A 15,702-nucleotide genomic window follows, 5' to 3' on the forward strand; every position below is an offset into this window, starting at 1 on the left:
CCTACCTGGATGGGGGGAGGGGACGGCGTTCCAGTACGGAAATGGGGCTGCATGTACAGTTCTGAGTGACCGGCGGATGGGCGCATGTGTCCGAGCAAGATTTTGTCAGATTAGATTAGATTAGATTTATTGGATGTATATGCCGCCCCTCTCCGTAGACTCGGGGAGGCTCACAACAATGGTAAACAATACATAGTAACAAATCTAATATTTAGCAATCTAAATTACAGTTTTAGGTTAAAAAATCCAAAAGAAACCCCAATATATAAAAAACAAGCACATTATTATTATTATTATTATTATTATTATTATTATTATTATTATTTATTAGATTTGTATGCCGCCCCTCTCCGAAGACTCAGGGCGGCTAACAACAATATAAAAAGACAATGTAAACAAATCTAATATTAAAAACAATCTTAAAAACCCCAATTTAAAGAACCACTCATACATACAAGCATACCATGTATAAATTCTATAAGCCTAGGGGGAAGAGAAATTTCAATTCCCCCATGCCTGACGACAGAGGTGGGTTTTAAGGAGCTTGCGAAAGGCAAGGAGGGTGGGGGCAACTTTGACATCTGGGGGGAGCTGGTTCCAGAGGGTCGGGGCCACCACAGAGAAGGCTCTTCTCCTGGGTCCCGCTAAACGACATTGCTTAGTTGATGGGACCCGGAGAAGGCCAACTCTGTGGGACCTAACCGGTCGTTGGGATTCGTGCAGCAGTAGGCGGTCCCGGAGATATTCTGGTCCGATGCCATGAAGGGCTTTATAGGTCATAACCAACACTTTGAATTGTGACCGGAAATTGATCGGCAACCAATGCAGACTGCGGAGTCTAGTCGAATCATACACAGAAACTGCATGGGCAAGGGGGAGATGTTTCAATTCCCCCATGCCTGACGGCAGAGGTGGGTTTTGAGAAGGTGGGTTTTAAGATATTAAGCATATCCTGAAGTAATATCTCAATGCAGAAGGAAGGCCTACATAGAGAATGCTGAGTCATTCTGAGACAATTAAGCATGTAGCAACCTCATTAGGTGATACGTATTTAAATACGCAAGAGCTCTCTGCTCGCTGCTCTCTGACCCTGCTCTGTGTGAAGTGTGCTCTGAAGTTGCTGTATTGATCTGTTGGTTCCTGCAGGTTATTGTAACTGAGATAGTTGTGGTGAGATACTAGTGTGGTGTATGTATAGTAAAGTAGAATACAGTTAGTAGTGTAAATAAGAAGCAAATATGTTTTTCCAAGACTTCCTACTGCTGCTGTGTTTCATTGAAGACTTCAACTCCATATCTATTGGTCTGTGGCTGGCTGGTTGCGCTGGTTTGCTGCATGGGCTGGCTAGCTTCCGAAAGTGTAGCTCTGATAGATTTTGCTTTTGCGCATGTGCAAGAAGCAAAATGTCATGAGAGGATGCACAGATGCATAAGATTTTGGCTAGCTTTTAGTCTGGTCAGCTTCAGCACATTAGTTTGCTGGTTTTGAGCCCACGTGCTTGGTTTTTATCCCGCCGTTGGGGATAAAAAACAGTATCTAAAACACTTCACTTCTCTCTCTCTCTTCAGAGAGAAACAATGGGAAAATCAGGCAAACGGACGATTGCTTCGCTAGCAAAGCACAGATCGCTTCACTCATTGGGGACTGAAAAAAAGGTGGAAGGTTATTTGCTAGCAAAGCACGGAAGATCGTGTTAGCCAGGGGCAGATTTCCATTCCCACCGCTAGCAGTGCTCTGCATGCGCGGCCTCACTTCTCTTGTGCATGCCCGTGCATGTCCCAGCATGTATTTGCTTCTGCGCATGGGCAGGAAGCAAAATCTCATGAGGAGATGCAGGTGTGAGAGCGATTTGGGCAATTTTTTTCCTTCCGTGCATGCGCAGAAGAAATTTTTTTGCCAAAATCTCTTTCACATGTGCGTCCCCTCATGGGATTTTGCTTATGTGCCTGCACAGAGCAAAAACACGCTGAGATGCATGCAGCCACTCACAGTAAAAGCCAAGCTAGGCGCACAATGCAACTTTCGCTACTGATACGCCGTCCTTATCCATACTGGTAGCAGTCTGCATTGGTTGCCGATCAATTTCTGGTCACAATTTAAAGTGTTGGTTATGACCTATAAAGCCCTTCATGGCATCAGACCAGAATATCTCCGAGACCGCCTTCTGCTGCATGAATCCCAGCGACCGATTGGGTCCCACAGAGTGGGCCTTCTCTGGGTCCCGTCAACTAAACAATTTCCTAGTTTGGAATTTTCATTTGAAGATTTCATAATTCTGTTTCATTAATAATGTAGGGAAATCTAGATTTGAAAAAAAATAAAATGCAAATCTCCTTTATGCTGAAAGGAGATATGTGGAGTTTTAAAATTAGTAGGTTTTCAACTTTGTTCTTTGTACTCATTCTATATGCTGAATTGACTATAGGTTTTTGTCTGTTAAAAACTAAGGCAACTATATAGACCAGTGATGACGAACCTTTTTTTCCTCGGGTGCCGAAAGAGTGTGGGTGCAAGCTATTGCACATGTGTGAGTGCCCAAACCCATAATTCTATGCCTGGGGAGGATGAAAACAGCTTCCCCCAACCCTTGTAGGCCTCTGGAGGCTGGAAATGGCCTGTTTCGCAACTTCCAGTGGGCCCAGTTGGCTCGTGTTTCACCCTCCCCAGGCTCCAAAGATTTCCCTGGAGCCAGGGGAGGGTAAAAATGCCCTCCCCGATTCCCCCAGAGACTCTCTTGAAGACAAAAACGCCCTCCCAGAACCTCTGTGTGAGCCAAAAATCAAAACCCACCTCTGTCGTCAGGCATGGGGGAATTGAAATTTTTCCTTCCCCCTAGGCTTATAGAATTTATACATGGTATGTTTGCATGTATGATTGGTTCTTTAAGTGGGGTTTTTTTAGATTATTTTTAATATTAGATTTGTTTACATTGTCTTTTTATTGTTGTTAGCCGCCCCGAGTCTGCGGAGAGGAGCGGCATACAAATCTGATTAATAAATTAATGTTGCTGAGCTAGAGCAATGGCTTGTGTCCCAGCAGATATGGCTCCATGTGCCACCTGTGGCACCCATGCCATAGGTTCGCCATCACTGATATAGACAATGAATCCTCACACTGTAATATCAACAGAAATTTGAGCAATCTACTGTACAGGTGTATACAGGTGACTATAATGGAGCCTGGAATTACAGCGATAAGTCATAATGGTCATCATGTGACTATTTTCAATTTAAAGACCTTGTTAATAGTGTCATTAAGTGAATGTTGCAGTCATGAAGCAAACGCTGCTCTCGTTAGGCAAATGTGCTGGTCGTTTAACAAATCAATTACACCCTGGAAATAGCACAAACATGCTATAAAAAAAAACATAGTCATGTGACCACTGGATTCTGCAAACAGCTGTAAATGAGAACTGGTTGAAAAGCATCAGAAAATCAGATCAGGGTGGGTTCTATTTACCTTCCCCACCAGTTCGCATTGTGATGTTGTGCATGCACCTGTGTTCTCTGTGACCTGGGATGCGCAGAGGCTGAAAATGGAGCGCGTAGAGCAGTGTTTTTCAACCAGTGTGCCGTGGCACACTAGTGTGCAGTGAGACATGGTCAGGTGTGCCGCGAAGCTCAGAGAGAAAGAAAGCAAGAGAGAGAAAGAGAAAGAGCGAAAGAGAGAGAGAGAGAACAAGAGAGAGAGAAAGCAAGAGAAAGAAAGTAAGAGAGCAAGAGAGAGAGAGAGCAAGAGAGAGAAAGCAAGCAGGCAAGAGAGAAAGACATAGAGGTAGGTAGGGAGGGAGAGAGAAAGAGAGCAAAAAAGAGAGGAGGGAAGGAAGAGAAAGAAAGAGGGATGGAGAGAGAGAAAGAAATAGGAAGGAAGGGAGAGAAAGAGGGAGAGAGAAATAGAGTGAAAGGGAGGAAGATAATTTTTTTGTCCAAACTTTTGTTTAGCCCCCCCCCCCCCAAATGTGCCCCAGGGTTTCGTAAATGTAAAAAATGTGACGCGGCTCAAAAAAGGTTGAAAATCACTGGCGTAGAGGATGGAAATGGGGCATCAGTGCGATGAAAATGCCAGAAAACCATGTCTCCGTGTCTATGATTCCTACAATCATGTTTGTCTCAAAGGCAATTTCTTGGCTTCTTGAAAACTGAGGAAGCTTCTGAGATGAGAAGTGAAACATTTTCACGGAGGGAAAAAAAATGCAGAAAGTTCAGTTGTCTTTGCAAAAAATCCCCCCACCTTTGGGTCAAACGTGCACAAAACAAAATCACAGCAACCCCTGCTTTCAACCCCCATCCTCCATGCACGGGGTGGATTCATTCCTTTGGGTTGCCTGCAGACTAGAAGCTGGAGAAGACTGAGAACCAGCCAAGCAGCCCACCTGCTGACTGCCATAAGGTCCATCACACCTCTAGGAAATTAATGTACAGAGGCCAAAAATGGGGCACACGAAGACTCTATATCTGGAATGAGCCCAAAATAGGATGTGCAGAGAGTGAAAATGAGGCATGCGGAGGCCAAAAATGGGGCACATGGAGGCTGAAAATGGTGGGATCAGCAGGTGAGTGGGGCTTTGGCAATATTTACTCTATAGCAGTGTTTCCCAACCTTGGCAACTTGAAGATATTTGGACTTCAACTCCCAGAATTCCCCAGCCAGCATTCGCTGGCTGGGGAATTCTGGGAGTTGAAGTCCAAATATCTTCAAGTTGCCATGGTTGGGAAACACAGCTCTATAAGACACATAAACATTTCCATCACTTTTTTGTTGGGGGTTGCATCTTATAGACACAAAAATATGGTATTTTCTGGTCTGTAAATGGGTTCTTTTGTTGTAGCAACCCTTACAGACAGAAAGACGTTATTCCAGAGAAGGACTTTGTGGGATGTCCCTTGGTTGAATGCTGAAATCAAGACTGTCCATGTCCCCTACAGGTTCTCTATCCCATTCCTGAAGAGAAGCATCAGGAGAAGTCAACGGCTTTGGGTTTCATTTTTACATCCATCCTCTCTCCTCCATCAAGGAATTTTTATTTTATTTTATTTTATTTTATTTTAATTTTAATTTTAATTTTAATTTTAATTTTAATTTTAATTTTAATTTTAATTTTAATTTTAATTTTAATTTTAATTTTAATTTTAATTTTAATTTTAATTTTAATTTTAATTTTAATTTTAATTTTAATTTTAATTTTAATTTTAATTTTAATTTATTTTAATTTATTTACTTACTTACTTACTTACTTACTTACTTACTTACTTACTTACTTACTTACTTACTTACTTACTTACTTATTTATTGGATTTGTATGTCGCCCTTCTCCGCAGACTCGGGGCGGCTAACAACAGTAATAAAAACAGCATGTAACAATCCAATACTAAAACAACTAAAAAACCCTTGTTATAAAACCAAACATACATACAGACATACCATGCATAAAATTGTAAAGGCCTAGGGGGAAAGAGTATCTCAGTCCCCCATGCCTGGCGGCAGAGGTGGGTTTTAAGAAGCTTATGAAAGGCAAGGAGGGTGGGGGCAATTCTAATCTCTGGGGGGAGTTGGTTCCAGAGGGCCTGGGCCGCCACAGAGAAGGCTCTTCCCCTGGGTCCCGCCAAACGACATTGTTTAGTTGACGGGACTTGGAGAAGACCCACTCTGTGGGACCTAACTGGTCGCTGGAATTTGTGCAGCAGAAGGCGGTCCCTGAGATAATCTGGTCCGGTGCCATATACAGGTGCTTCTGGGGAAATCTCCCTCAGATGCATTTTATGGTCCACTCTAGCATCGGCATTTCATCTTGCATCATGGAGACGCCTGTGCTAACTGCAGCCATCTGCAGAGAACTATGACACTGCTATGTTGTCTGCCTACCACCAGGTTGCAACATCAGTACAAACTGAACTTTTACAATTGGGAGATGTTTTCTCCCAAACTCCTGCTTTGATGAAAGAATCCTCCCACCCAACCTTAGCCATCGGCCATACAATACCATGGGTGTTAGGAGACCTTGCGTGCAAGAGCTAATCGCCTCTGATTCTCAATTCTTTAGTGTCGTCTGCTTTGCACGTTTCTGGTGATTCACGGTGCCTACGGGTGATGCTCCTCCCACATTTAACATCAATATGCAGCTTACAAGTCTCAGCCACGCTAATCTCCTACTCACCATTCGAAGCAGAAAGATCTCATGACCACGCCCTCAATTTGTTCTGCCATTCAACAACACAATCTTTCTTAAGAGATTCCCGATTCCCAGAGGCCACAATCTTCTCCTGGCTGGTAGGGTTTACAGGTTCTAAAACACAGATATAAAAATAGAATTATTCAATTGTATTTTTTCATCTTACCAACAGAAGAGAATATTTATAGCTGAGGGTTGCAGTGCGAGGTCCTTGGTGCTCTGTGAGTTTTGTTTGTTTTCTTGAAGATGTTTCTTTACCCAACTTGATAACATCATCAGTTCATCAACCAACTTAGAGAGGACCAAGGACCCCACAGTGATTTCCTCTTCAATGGGCTTTTGAGATACTGCCCAGTGGAAACCCAAGACAGTCATGGATTGCTGTTAATTCTTTAATGATGCAGCCATCATACATCAACTGAGAAACTATGTATGTATGTATGTATGTATGTATGTGTGTGTGTGTGTGTGTGTGTGTGCGTGCGTGCGTGCGTGCGTGCGTTTGTTTGTTTGTCTGTCTGTCTGTCTGTTGATTGATTGATTGATTGATTGATTGATTTGTTTGTTTGTTTGTTTGTTTGAATTGAAAGGGACCTTGCAGGTCATCAAGTCCAACCCCCTGCTTAAGCAAAGAATCCTACAGCACCCCAGCCAAATGACAGCCCAATCTCCTATTGAAAATGTCATCATCATGCCTTTAGCCAAACTCTGATACTAATTGCCCAAGGGCTAAATGAGAATATACTGTTAAATATTAATGAGTTAGCAGAGTTACTGAGTGTATGCGCAGAGGACAAATGTGGAGGTTATATATTGCTCAAAAAAAATAAAGGGAACACTTAAACAACACAATATAACTCTAAGTAAATCAAACCTCTGTGAAATCACACTGTCCACTTAGGAAGCAACATTGATTGACAATCAATTTCACATGCTGTTGTGCACATTCAACTTTGTACAGAACAAAGTATTCAATGAGAATATTTCATTTATTCAGATCTAAGATGTGTTCTTTGAGTGTTCCCTTTATTTTTTGGAGTGTTCCCTTTTATTATTTTTAGATACCCAGCTAATGTTCACACAGATATGAACAGTATCTCAAATAACTAGACCACATACATTGAATATATAAATATTATTTACAGTAGACAAATAGTGCAGTCAATTCCAGTACTAGTCATTTATATATTACAGTAAGCAATATTCTCAATACATATACAAAGTAAGTCTTATTCAATACATATAACCAACTGCAAGCTTACTTACATAATACATATACATTAAACCAGCATTTAGCACAAAGCAGTTCTATAGCAGCCACACAGACATACTGGTAAAAAAATAATCAGGAAGAGGCAGCTGGCTCCCTCTTATAGCTAATTGCAGCACTAGCTCTTAAAGCAACATTCTGTTAATTCTCTTAACCATACATTGCTGGCTTAAGTTATATATTGGAAAAAACAACTAATCAAGTACACAGTACTTGAAATATACATTAGAAAATTTGCAACCATTTTTTAACCAAATCAAAGCATGTCTACTTCGTCCAGCTGTGCATCTAATGATGAAATCATTCAAACAAGTGTCAGTAAGTTGTAGAGACAAACCAGGCTCTTAAATATGGGCTATTTCAACCAATGAAAAGACATTTTTAGATTATTTCAACTTTTTTCTACATTAGGAAAATTTGTTCATGCTTGGGGGAAAAAACTATGGGAATTTGTTGGAAGGTTAAAATACAGTACTATATGTTCTGTCTGGGTCCCCCCAGATGCCAACACCAACCAAAAAGAGTATCCAGACACACTGGTAAAAAGCAAAGGCAGTTTATATAATTCAAAGCAAACACAGGTAACAAAAACTGTTCCTACAGACAGGAACACTATGAAGCTTCACAGAGGTTTCACGAAGGCCAGGCAATAAAACAGGATTCTTGCTGGCAAAAACAACGCTGGAGATAATAAAACCCACGCCTCCCCCAAGTCTTCCAGACTTCTAGGCCACAAGCCAAGATCAGAGACGCCAAGAATCGAAGCAAGGTCACAGGACTCCCAGTTGATAACTCTCCACAAGACTGTAAGGGCGGGCCTGCCTTTTCAACCCTGCTGAGGAGAACCACACCCAAACCCAGCTGTTGCCAATTCAGGGATGGAAATACCTTTCTAATTGGCCCCGTCTTTGAGCTGCACGTCGCTGCCTCATGTCTATTATAGCCTGTGCGTCTTCATCCAATGAATCCAGGCTACTAGCTGGGGAGAGCCCCCCCCCCCAGGGTCTCAGGCTGCTCTCCCTCCTCCTCTTCCTGACGTTCCTCTCCCCCATCTGCCTGGTCCTCCCCCTCCTGTTCACTGTCCTCCTCCTCTGGGCATGGATCCGGCAGAGATCCAGCCGGTCCCTGAGGAGCCTCAGGCTGAATCACAACAACTATATTTACAAAAAAGAAAATGACCTTGAAGTGAAGGCAATTCCTCTCCCCGTAAAAAAGAGTAGATGGAAATCAACTGTCTGCCATCACTACATTCAAAGCTAACCTAACTAAACTACCCATATTTAGGATAAACTATTGGAGAAGAGGAAGGAAATGAAAGATGTTTATTTTGCTTCTATATATTATCTGGGAATAAATCTCTTTCCAACAGTAGAGAATAAAAGTTGCTCAGAGTTGAATTGTTGAGTTCTTAGGGTTGGCTTAGCTTGCTTGAGCTGATTATGGCTGTGTGTATGACCTTTGCTCAGGTTCACCTGGTATACCAGTTGAGACTCTATTTGGACCAGACACTCAGGCCCTCATCATCTCCCATCTAGATTATTTTTATTTATTTCATTTTATTTATTCTTTGTCCAATATACAATACATATGAAAGAGAATAGACACTGAGTAATATATATAAAGATAGTAAGTAAAAAAGAAGAGAAACATATGAGAGGGAGAGAATATATATGATATATGAGATAAGGAAAGACAATCGGACAGGAGACGAAAGGCACACTAGTGCACTTATGTACTCCCCTTACTGACCTCTTAGGAACCTGGAAAGGTCAATCGTGGATAGTATAAGGGAGAAATGTTGGGGGTTGGGGGTTGACACAATTGAGTCCGGTAATGAGTTCCACGCTTCGACAACTCGATTGTTAAAGTCATGTTTTTTACAGTCAAGTTTAGAGCGGTTAATATTAAGTTTGAATCTGTTGCGTGCTCTTGTGTTGTTGCGGTTGAAGCTGAAGTAGTCGTTGACTGGAAGGATGTTGCAGCATATGATCTTGTGGGCAATACTTAAATCATGTTTTAGGCGCCGCAGTTCTAAGCTTTCAAGACCCAGGATAGATAGTCTATTTTCGTAGGGTATTCTGTTTCGAGTGGAGGAGTGATGGGCTCTTCTGGTGAAATATCTTTGGACGTTTTGGACTACCCTTGAAGAGTGTTTGAAGATTACAGCCACACAAGCAGTTATGCTCCACGCACTGCACTGGCTACCAATTGGTCTTCACTCACAATTCAAGGTGTTGGTTATTACCCTGTTTCCCCGATAGTAAGACACCCCCGATTGTAAGACGTATCGGGGGTTTCAGGGGGGTCGGCTAATATAAGCCGTACCCCGAAAGTAAGACATATGTCTTACTTTCGGGGAAACACGGGGGTATTGCTGCCTCCCTCTCATCTAGCTGCGCGCCGCCTCCTGCCCACGTCCGCACCGTCCCCCTCTCCATACGTCGCCGCGTCTGCCACCTCCCTCTGATCTTAATGAGCGCCGCCTCCTGCCCACGCCATACTGTTCAGGTTGTTAATAAATGTTAATTTTATGGTTAAAACAAAAAATTCGACAATTTTTTCCCAATATAAGACATACCCCGAAAGTAAGACATAGTGGGGCTTTTGGGGATAAAAAGAAAGTAAGACACTGTCTTACTTTCGGGGAAACACGGTATCCATAAAGCCATATATGGCTTAGGGCCAGTCTATTTATGAGACTATCTCCTGCCATATAAATAATAATAATAATAATAATAATAATAATAATAATAATAATAATAAATAATAATAATAAAATAATAATAATAATAATAATAATAATAATAATAATAATAATAATAATAATAATAATAATAATAATAATAATAATAATATTGTGACATGTGTCCTCACATGACTATCACAGTCAGGACTGCACAGGCACAGGAGCAAAAAAATGCCAAAATCTTGCATGCGAGTGCAACTTCAAATCGTGCAACTTCAAATACAACTTCAAAGCGGCCACATGAGCAGTCATGGGTCTTCCCAGAGATACCCATGTTTCGTATACACTCCACGGTTGCCGATTGGTTTCTGGACACAATTCAAAGTGTTGGTGATGACCTATAAAGCCCAAGATGGCATCGGGCCGGATTACTTACAGGACCGCCTTCTGCCACATACATCCCAGCGGCCGATTATGTCCCACAGAGTTGGCCTTCTCCAGGTCCCGTCGACCAGACAATGTCGTTTGGCGGGGCCTAGAGGAAGAGCCTTCTCTGTGGCGGCCCCAGCCCTCTGGAATCAACTCCCTCCGGAGATTCAAACTGGCCCCACCATCCTCGCCTTTCGCAAGATCCTTAAGACCCATCTATGTCGCCAGGCATGGGGCAGCTAGTACATGCCCCCCCCCCTTCTGACCATTAAATGTTATGTGTGGATATGATTGTGAAATATTGATTGTTTTTTAAGATAATGGGGTTTTAGCCATAGTTTTAATTATTAGATTTGTACATATATTGCTTTGTATTGTATGTTGTGAGCCGCCCCGGGTTTCCGGAGAGGGGCGGCATACAAGTCTAATAAATAATAATAAAAGAATAATAATAATAATCCCTTCTCAAGATTTTGCTTCTGTGCATGCACAGAATGCAAATGTTGCTTGGATGTGTGCAAGCACATGCCGGAGACGCAGAGCTGCACATGCAGCTCCATTTTCACTACCGGCACAATGGAGTTGACCAAACCGGGAGGAATCCACTACCGATGTCATGTCCTATTTAAAAGGTAGTTAATTGGTTTGAATTATTAGTAGTTATGTCATTAAATTGTCTTAGTTTTAATGATGTTTTAAAAACTAGGGTTTTTTGCCTTGACTTCTTTTTATTATTGTTGCTAATTGTAATTTTTACACAGTTGTAAGCCGCCCTGAGTCCTTTGGGAGTCAAATTAAATAAATTAAATAAAAATAAATAAATAATCCCTTCTGCCAACTTCACGAGCGGTACGTTGATAGAGTTGGAGGGGACCTTGTAGGTCATCTAGTCCAACCCTCTGCTCAAGCAGGAGTCCCAGCACCATTTCGGACAAATGGCAGTCCAATCTCCCTTTAAAAGTCTCGTTGGAGCTCTCACAACCTCCACACGCAACTTCTGTTCCACTGGTTGATCACTCTCACCATCAGAAAGTTCCTTCTTATTTCCAGGTTGAATCTCTCTCTGGTCAGCTTCCATCTGTTGTTCTTTGTCTGGCCCTCTGGTGCTTTGGAAAACAGCCTGTGGCAGCCCCTCAAGTATTGGAACACTGCTGTAATGTCTCCCCGGTCCTTCTCTTTGCCAGACTGGCCCTGCCCAGTTCCTGCAACTGCTTTTTGTATGTTACAGGCTCCAGTCCCCTTATCATCATGGTTGCTCTCTTCTGCACTTTCTCTAGAGTTTCAATGTTTTTTTCTTTTAGTGTGGTGACCAAAACCGCCTTCTGCCGCATGAATCCCAGCGGCCGGTTAGGTCCCACAGAGTTGGCCTTCTCCGGGTCCCATCGACTAAACAATGTCGGCTGGAGGGACCCAGGGGAAGAGCCTTCTCTGTGGCGGCCCCGACCCTCTCGAACCAGCTCCCCCTGGAGATTAGTATTGCCCCCACCCTCCTTGCCTTTCGTAAACTTCTTAAAACCCACCTCTGCTGTCAGGGATGGGGGAACTGAGACATCTCCCCTTGCCTGTGTAGTTCTATGTATGGAATGTTTGTGTGTATGTTTTTATATAAGGTTTTTTTTTAGGTTTTTAATGTAAAATTGTTATTTTAAAGTTAATATTAGATTTGCCATTGTATACTGTTTTATCACGGCTGTGAGCTGCCCCGAGTGTGAGGAGAGGGGCGGCCTACAAATCTAATAAATAAATAAAATAAATAAATAAATGTAGTTCTCATCCAGCTCCCGTTTTGGACCGGTTCTTAGAATAGGTAGCACCAGCAGTGGGAGGTTCTGCCTGCCCTCCTGGGATGCTTCTGTACATGCGCAGAAGCAGTGTGTGTGCACGAGCACGCACAATCCACTAGCAAAATTATTTACAACCCACCACTCCTCCTCAGCACTCTCTGCACAGCTTTCCTGTCCAAAACAGTAACACTTCCAAACCGAAAAGTAATACAAGACAATAAGATGCCCTCAGGCTGAGACCACCTGTTCTCTCCCAGTTACAAACATAACAAGCACATAGATTGGATGAACTTAATTTAATCAACAAACCACTACTAATAATTGGCTTAGTAGTGGAGACACACACAAACACAAACACACACAGGGATGGGCAGCAAGCAGGATGGGGTGGAACACAGTTCCACCGGTGGAATTGAAGATGCATGCACAGCTCCAGCTGATCGGCGGCTGTCACTTCCTGGATTATGGTCTCGGCTCGGCTCTCCTTTTTCCCCCTGCTGCTACGTCTGCGCTCCTTGCTTTTTTCCTCTTTCCTCCTTCCTGGCCTCGGATGAGCTTCCCTCTCTCCTGCCCGGCTCCCCTCCAGCCTAACGCGGCCACCTCCCGCCTGAGGTCCAAGCAGAAGTTGTGGGTGGAAGCAGCGCTGGCAGCATTGATGCTTCTTGCAGCCCCCATTCACCTAGCTATCCAGCCTGAGGCAGGGGGGTGACCCAGGAAGGAGAGTGTGGGAAACGCGAAGCAAATTGTCAACCCAGCGAACGAAAATGGTAAGGTTGTAAGTCGAGGATTTAACAGTTCACTTGAACAATGATGATCGTTCAAGCCACTCCCACCTGATCACATGGCTGGCAAGCCACTCCTGCCCAGCCACATGACTATTAAGCCACACCCACAAGATAAACCACACCCACAAGATAAGCCACACCCACAGTGTGGCAGTAAAAATTTTGGCTGCCCATTACTACACACACACACACACACACACACACACCTAAAAGCAATATTTTCTTACAAAAAACTCAGCTGCTAATTAATCTTAATTAGAATTGCTGAAGAATTCGTTATGATTAGCATGAATTGTCAACAGGACCAATCCAGAAAGCTCTGCCTTCATACTGATTTGATTGGGCTTGCCCACATTGATATCAGTTATAACTGAAACTGACTAGCCAAATACAGCGTAGTTGCACCAAAGTTGAAAAATAAGATTGAACTTTGCTGGAACTTTGGGCCTTAGACATCTTCAATTAGGAAATAACCTCTTTTATATCACAAGATTAAGTTCTACTTCCCCTGGGTTTCACTTTTTCCAAGCATGGGAAAAGATTTATGGTGAAACATTAAACTTGAAAGGTTTTTAACAGATTGAAATATTTTTCTATAATAACACAATGGAACAAAATTTAAATGCAGTTGTGATGGCCCATAGTCTCATATTTTTATAGCACGTACATGCGACTACTAACAGGAAGAGCTCAGATGGGAAGTATAGGCAGTCCTTGACTTACAACCATTTGTTCAGCAACCAACATTGTTACAATAAATAGATTTACAGTCAGTCCTCACATTTACGACTATCGCAGCTTTCTTCGATTAGATGGTCAACATATTTGTGCTTTGGCAACTCGCCCCGAGTCTACGGAGTGGAGCGGCATACAAATCTAATAAATAATAATAATAATAATAATAAAATAAAAATAATAAAAATAAAAATAAAAATAATAAAATAAAATAAAATAAAATAAAATAAAATAAAATAAAATAAAATAAAATAAAATAAAATAAAATAAAATAAAATAAAATAAAATAAAATAAAATAAAATAAAATAAAATAAAATAAAATAAAATAAAATAAAATAAAATAAAATAAAATAAAATAAAATAAAATAATAATAATAATAATAATAATAATGGATTTACAACGGTCGCAAAGTTGAACATTTGTGTCCTTCTCAACCAGCTTCCAACAAGCATTTAATGACCAAGTGATTCAAATCAACTTGACTCAATGATTCTCTTAACAATTGTGGCAAAAATTGATTAGTTGATGTTTTTTCCACCTATCAAGTCCTTCCCATGGAGCTGGGCTACGCAGATGTTGTTATTTTATGGTGCTAAAGATCTCATCACAAGATTTTAGCTGTTCCTAGTAGCTGCCTTCTGCAGTTGACTGATTGTGATAATTTTTCGTATTCAAAATCAAGATATTTAAGTGGTACTCTAGATGTTCTGCATTGGCATCCAAGTGGTCTATTATTGTACTTGGTACGATCTTTGCTTTCTTTTGCCACTGTGCTTATAGACTAAAGGGGTATTTAGCTCAGTTTAAGAGCTGTTTCTTTATGAGATTGCATTAAGGGAATGTGGTATATTTATTTTATTTTATTTTATTTTATTTTATTTTATTTTATTTTGTTTTGTTTTGTTTTGTTTTGTTTTATTTTATTTTATTTTATTTTATTTTATTTTATTTTATTTTATTTTATTTTATTTTATTTTATTTTATTTTATTTTATTTTATTTTATTTTATTTTATTTTATTTTATTTTATTTTATTTTATTTTATTTTATTTTATTTTATTTTATTTTATTTTATTTTATTTTATTTTATTTTATTTTATTTTATTTTATTTTATTTTATTTTATTTTATTTGGTTTTTTATTTTATTTGGTTTTTATGATGCCTTTCTCCTTAGACTGTTTTAGAACCCACTATGGATATAGATGTCAATTCCAAGAATTTCCCAGCCAGCATAGCTGGCTGAGGCATTCTGGAAGTTGAAGTTCACACATCGTAAAGTTGCTGAGTTTCAGAAACACTACAAAAGAGAAACCCTAATTTTACCCTAACAACAGCAACAAAGTTGGAAAGGACCTTGGAGGTCTTCTAGTCCAACCCCCTGCTTGGGCAGGAAACCCTACACTACTTCAGACAGGTGGTTATCCAACATCTTAAAAACTTCCAGTGTTGGAGCATCCAGCTATTCCACTGATTAATTGTTCTCACTGTCAGGAAATGTCTCCTTAGTTCTAAGTTGCTTCTCTCCTTGTTTAGTTTTCACCCATCGATTCTCATTCTACCCTCAGGTGCTTTGGAGAATAGCTTAACGCCCTCTTCTTTGGGTAGCGCCTGAGATATTGGAACACTGCTATCCTGTCTCCCCTGGTCCTTCTTTTCACTATACTAGACAAACCCAGTTCCTGCAACTGTTCTTCATATGTTTTAGCCTCCAGTCCCCTAATCATCTTTGTTGCTCTTCTCTGCCCTCTTTCTAGAGTCTCAACCCCCTTTTTACATCATGGCAACCAAAACACTGGATCATCTTAGTCCTCTGGATCCAAGGCTATAAATCTAAGTAATAAA

At 41.1% G+C, this 15,702-nt stretch overlaps 1 protein-coding gene across 3 annotated transcripts in view; it reads right to left on the minus strand.

Annotated features, from left to right (window-relative positions):
• Window positions 1-15,702, minus strand: part of COL8A2 (collagen type VIII alpha 2 chain) — a 284,052-nt gene that overhangs the window by 173,024 nt on the left and 95,326 nt on the right. The window contains exons 1-2 of one of the 3 annotated variants that reach the window (XR_011560347.1): window positions 7,436-7,518; window positions 6,155-6,283 (exon numbers count right to left, since the gene is read on the minus strand). The gene's annotated coding sequence lies outside the window, so the exon portion shown is untranslated. Of the gene's footprint in view, window positions 1-6,154; window positions 6,284-7,435; window positions 7,525-15,702 lie in introns of those variants that run through there. The other 2 variants (XM_070764714.1, XM_070764716.1) reach the window with 2 other exon arrangements.

The sequence above is a fragment of the Erythrolamprus reginae genome, chromosome 11 (genome assembly GCF_031021105.1).
Source record: "Erythrolamprus reginae isolate rEryReg1 chromosome 11, rEryReg1.hap1, whole genome shotgun sequence".
In the NCBI taxonomy this organism is placed as follows: Eukaryota; Metazoa; Chordata; class Lepidosauria; order Squamata; family Dipsadidae; genus Erythrolamprus; species Erythrolamprus reginae.